Genomic DNA, 5000 nt, shown 5'->3' with positions numbered 1-5000 from the left:
CCGTGCGACGCGATACAGCGCCCGATTAAAGGCGGACCGGACGTCGCATCAGAGCGCGGGCGCGTACGCCGCGGAATGACGATGAATCTCTCCGTTCGTTCATTCGAGTTTCGCAGGTTTACCCCTGAACGGTTTCACGTACTCTTGAACTCTCTCTTCAAAGTTCTTTTCAACTTTCCCTCACGGTACTTGTTCGCTATCGGTCTCGCGGTTATATTTAGCCTTAGATGGAGTTTACCACCCACTTAGGGCTGCACTCTCAAGCAACCCGACTCTTAGGAGAGTCCCTCTCGCCGCCGCCCTCCGTCGCTACGGGCCTGGCACCCTCTGCGGGAAAACGGCCCCGTTCAAGACGAACTTGGACAGGAGTATCGACGACGAGAAAGCGGAACCTCCCGAACACCACATCTCCCGCGCTCGAGACGATCGCGGGATTCAGTGCTGGGCTCTTTCCTGTTCGCTCGCCGCTACTAGGGAAATCCTTGTTAGTTTCTTTTCCTCCGCTTACTAATATGCTTAAATTCGGCGGGTGATCCTCCCTGATCTGAGGCCAACGATAAAAATTCGAGGCAGACGCGATATCCGTACGCGACGTCCCTTATTATATTTTTGACGACGACGAACCGACGGACCGCGCGCGCAAGCAAGCAAGCGCGCACGGCGGCCGGTCGTCGTCGCGGGACGCCCTTCGGACGTCGAGTCCGCCTACCGTACACCACCCCCACCGTCGCGATCATCGCGCGTCGCAGAGCGAGTGCGCGTGCGCGAGGCGCGCGCGTCGCGAGTCCTTAGAGGTCTCTAGACGCGCGCACGCACAACGCAACGCTGCACACACAACACGCGTTGCGCGATGAACGACGACGATGACGATGATGATGATTATGATGATACGAGCGTAAACGAAAATCTCGACACGCATACGCGAGCGCGAGTACTTTTCGTTAGCGATCGATCGTCCGGCCCTTTCGGTATCGGTCCGTATCGATACGATAATATAACGTTCGCACTGGAACGACGACGCGTATCACCGACATAATACGGATGCGTAGCGACGACGAGCGGTGAACTCTCTCGCATCGGGCTAGGCGCGCGCGCACATGAACATCACGTAATGTTTACTTACATATGTTTGTGTGTGCGTTACGCTTGCCGCGCAAGAAAACATTCACCGCCTGCCGGTCGCATCCGTCGGAGACGCGTCGTCTGTGCTTCCGATATATTTTATTATATCGTATACACGAACCGATGAGCTCGGACGAAGACCGCACTACGAAGACTCGCGTCTTAGCGATGCGTGTAATCTTTTCACACTCGTTTCATATTCAATACAATTCGATATATTTAAACGGACCGTAAACGCGCTCCGCGCGTACGCGGACGTGAGGGGTGCAGCACCCCGCCGTCCGTCGTCCGTCGCGAAGAACGTTCAACGGAAACCGTCAATTGTTCGAAAGAGCGCGCGCCCGCTCGCCCGCGCGCGGTAGTGCGGCAGCGGCAGCGCGACGACAGCGACGGCGGATAGTGAGAGAGAGAGAGTGAGAGCCGCGGCGGCGCGGACGAGAGACTCTTATTAGAGATCGTCCCATCGCACCGTCCGCGAGCTCGTTCATCACCCCCCACCAACCCGCCGCCGCCGCGTCGCGCGTCACCGCCGCGCGCATCGACCGGCGCGAGCGCACGTAGCGCGCGTTCTACACCGAACAGTGTGGTTTTTATATTTTAACAGCCGGCCCTCAGACAGGAGTGGTCCTGGATATTTCTCCACGGACCGCAATGTGCGTTCGAAATGTCGATGTTCAAATGTGTCCTGCAGTTCACACTATGACGCGCAGTTAACTGCGTTCTTCATCGACCCGCGAGCCAAGTGATCCACCGTCCAGGGTAATGGTTTTTTCTTAATGTTGTTATTACTTACGGTAGCGGCCTACGGCTCTCGCCGTCGGCCACTTGATTGTCCGTTTTTATGTATTAACGTCGAAAGTTGGTCGAATTCATGTGCGCCGAGGCGTTCATAAAGAAACGGCACCGAAAAAGCTTAACGCCCCGACGCGAATCCTTTAGAATGATGAACGACGACGACCCGCGCACCCCCCAACGAGCTGGCGTGACGCACGACATTGTCATCTTTCTAACCGCTTAAATTTCGTTTTGTATAGCGCCAACCGACAATAAAGGGCCTGAGCTAGGCAGTGGGGATTTTCACCGCTTCGAACGCTCCGTTTGGTATGCCCCGGTCGGCGCTCGTCTCTCGGCGTTTTTCCGCCACCCGGCCGCTTCGACGGCGGCGGAGGCAGCGGCGGCGGTAGCACTTTCGACGAATGCCACCACCGCCACCGGCCACCGCCACGGCGCCGTCGCCGCTGCGCCGTTAGGCGTAATAGACGCTAGAGACAATTATTTCACATTTTATTTTTTATACATATATACAAACACGCACACACACACGCACGCACACGCGCGCGCGCTCGTCCGCATTAGATACGAACAGCAGCGCGCGCGTACGTACATATATATGTATATATGTCGTATATATATATATCATTATGGATGTATTACATATATATATGTGTAAACACGGTATGTACGAAGTCGTCGTCGTCGTCGTCGTCGTCGTCGCAACAGCAACAACAGCAACAGCGGCGCAACAACGTTCGTGAACATATCACGCGTCTCGCACACATACACACACGTTAATGATCCTTCCGCAGGTTCCCCTACGGAAACCTTGTTACGACTTTTACTTCCTCTAAATGATCAAGTTTGGTCAACTTCCCAGCAACGCCGACGGCCGTGAAGCCACCGCGTGTCGGTCCGAAGACCTCACTAAATCATTCAATCGGTAGTAGCGACGGGCGGTGTGTACAAAGGGCAGGGACGTAATCAACGCGAGCTTATGACTCGCGCTTACTAGGAATTCCTCGTTTATGGGGGATAATTGCAAACCCCAATCCCCAGCACGAAGGAGTTTCAACGGGTTGCCCGGGCCTCTAGGCCAGGGAGAACATGCTGATTCCTTCAGTGTAGCGCGCGTGCGGCCCAGGACATCTAAGGGCATCACAGACCTGTTATTGCTCAATCTCGTGCGGCTCGAAGCCGCCGGTCCCTCTAAGAAGAATTTTAATACGTCGCCAGTGAGTTGCGCCACCGGAGCGGCGCACACCTAAATGACGACGCCTATTTAGCAGGCTAGAGTCTCGTTCGTTACCGGAATTAACCAGACAAATCGCTCCACCAACTAAGAACGGCCATGCACCACCACCCACCGAATCAAGAAAGAGCTGTTAATCTGTCAATCCTTCCGGTGTCCGGGCCTGGTGAGATTTCCCGTGTTGAGTCAAATTAAGCCGCAGGCTCCACTCCTGGTGGTGCCCTTCCGTCAATTCCTTTAAGTTTCAGCTTTGCAACCATACTCCCCCCGGAGTCCAAAATCTTTGGTTTCCCGGAAGCTGCCCGCCGAGCCATCGTAGTAACGTCGGCGGATCGCTAGATGACATATTTACGGTTAGAACTAGGGCGGTATCTAATCGCCTTCGAACCTCTAACTTTCGTTCTTGATTGATGAAAACACCTTTGGCAAATGCTTTCGCTGATGTTCGTCTTGCGACGATCCAAGAATTTCACCTCTAACGTCGCAATACGAATGCCCCCAGTTATCCCTATTAATCATTACCTCGGAGTTCTGAAAACCAACAAAATAGAACCGAGATCATATTCTATTATTCCATGCACGAAATATTCAAGCAGCATTTTGAGCCCGCTTTGAGCACTCTAATTTGTTCAAAGTAAAATTGTCGGCCCATCTCGACACTCACCGAAGAGCACCGCGATAGGATTTTGATATTGAACCGCCGTTTTACCGACGGCTCACCGACGATATGCTCCGCAGACGTGTCAGTATCACCGCGGATGCGGTGCACCGACAGCGCGGCGCACAAATGCAACTACGAGCTTTTTAACCGCAACAATTTTAGTATACGCTATTGGAGCTGGAGTTACCGCGGCTGCTGGCACCAGACTTGCCCTCCAATTGTTCCTCGTTAAAATATTTAAAGTGTACTCATTCCGATTACGAGGCCTCGTAAGAGTCCCGTATCGTTATTTTTCGTCACTACCTCCCCGTGCCGGGAGTGGGTAATTTGCGCGCCTGCTGCCTTCCTTGGATGTGGTAGCCGTTTCTCAGGCTCCCTCTCCGGAATCGAACCCTGATTCCCCGTTACCCGTGACAACCATGGTAGTCGCAGAAACTACCATCGAAAGTTGATAAGGCAGACATTTGAAAGATGCGTCGCCGGTGCTGGACCATGCGATCGGCAAAAGTTATCCAGATTCATCAAAATTAACGACTTCGGACGCGAGGCCCTCCGTCGATTGGTTTTGATCTAATAAAAGCACTCATCCCATCACTGGTCAGAGTTCTGATTGCATGTATTAGCTCTAGAATTACCACAGTTATCCAAGTAACCGAGGTAAGATCTAAGGAACCAAAACTGATATATTGAGCCATTCGCGGTATCGCCTTAATACGGCTTGCACTGAGACATGCATGGCTTAATCTTTGAGACAAGCATATAACTACTGGCAGGATCAACCAGGGAGCTAGCTAGAGCTAACACACACCAACACCGCACATACGAGAGATATGAGGGTGATGATGATATGATAGACGTGTGACAAGCGACGCGTCGGACGTTCGAAACGCCGTGACGCGCCGGTGCCTAGGTAGCTTTTTGCGTGCGTGCGTGCGTGCGTATTTATTACAATACACACACAACACCACACCGCAACAACAAAATGAATTCGTTTTTCTATCTGTTCACGGAGGAAAATGTATATCTCAACACTCGCCTCGCGTTCGTCCAGATTTACTTTGGACGCGGCATCGCGTCCGATTCATCGGAACGTTCTTTGACGAGACACATACAAATCTTCACTTTTATAAAATATCGTTTCGCAAAACGAACAATGACCGATTTCCAGCCCGGTTTTAGAGAGATCCGAAA

At 52.7% G+C, this 5000-nt stretch overlaps 3 non-coding genes across 3 annotated transcripts in view; all 3 read right to left on the bottom strand.

Moving 5' to 3' along the window:
- Nucleotides 1-553, bottom strand: part of LOC137929133 (large subunit ribosomal RNA) — a 4034-nt gene extending 3481 nt beyond the window's left edge. Inside the window, exon 1 of the ribosomal RNA XR_011108707.1 lies at nucleotides 1-553. This exon is cut by the window's left edge and continues 3481 nt beyond it. This is a non-coding gene — a ribosomal RNA (large subunit ribosomal RNA).
- A 1174-nt stretch (nucleotides 554-1727) lies between these two features.
- LOC137929097 (5.8S ribosomal RNA) lies at nucleotides 1728-1884 on the bottom strand. Its single transcript, XR_011108673.1, has one exon. It is a non-coding gene; the product is annotated as a 5.8S ribosomal RNA (ribosomal RNA).
- Nucleotides 1885-2691: 807 nt separating this feature from the next.
- Nucleotides 2692-4595, bottom strand: LOC137929117 (small subunit ribosomal RNA). The gene has a single exon (XR_011108692.1). It is a non-coding gene; the product is annotated as a small subunit ribosomal RNA (ribosomal RNA).
- Between the last annotated feature and the right edge of the window lie 405 nt (nucleotides 4596-5000).

Source organism: Battus philenor, unplaced genomic scaffold, assembly GCF_028537555.1.
Source record: "Battus philenor isolate CCGP_79_NKW_IND1 unplaced genomic scaffold, ilBatPhil1.0.hap1 SCAF_42, whole genome shotgun sequence".
In the NCBI taxonomy this organism is placed as follows: domain Eukaryota; kingdom Metazoa; phylum Arthropoda; class Insecta; order Lepidoptera; family Papilionidae; genus Battus; species Battus philenor.
The sequence above is the reverse complement of the archived record's forward strand: the minus strand, read 5'-3'. Positions and strand labels throughout refer to the sequence as shown.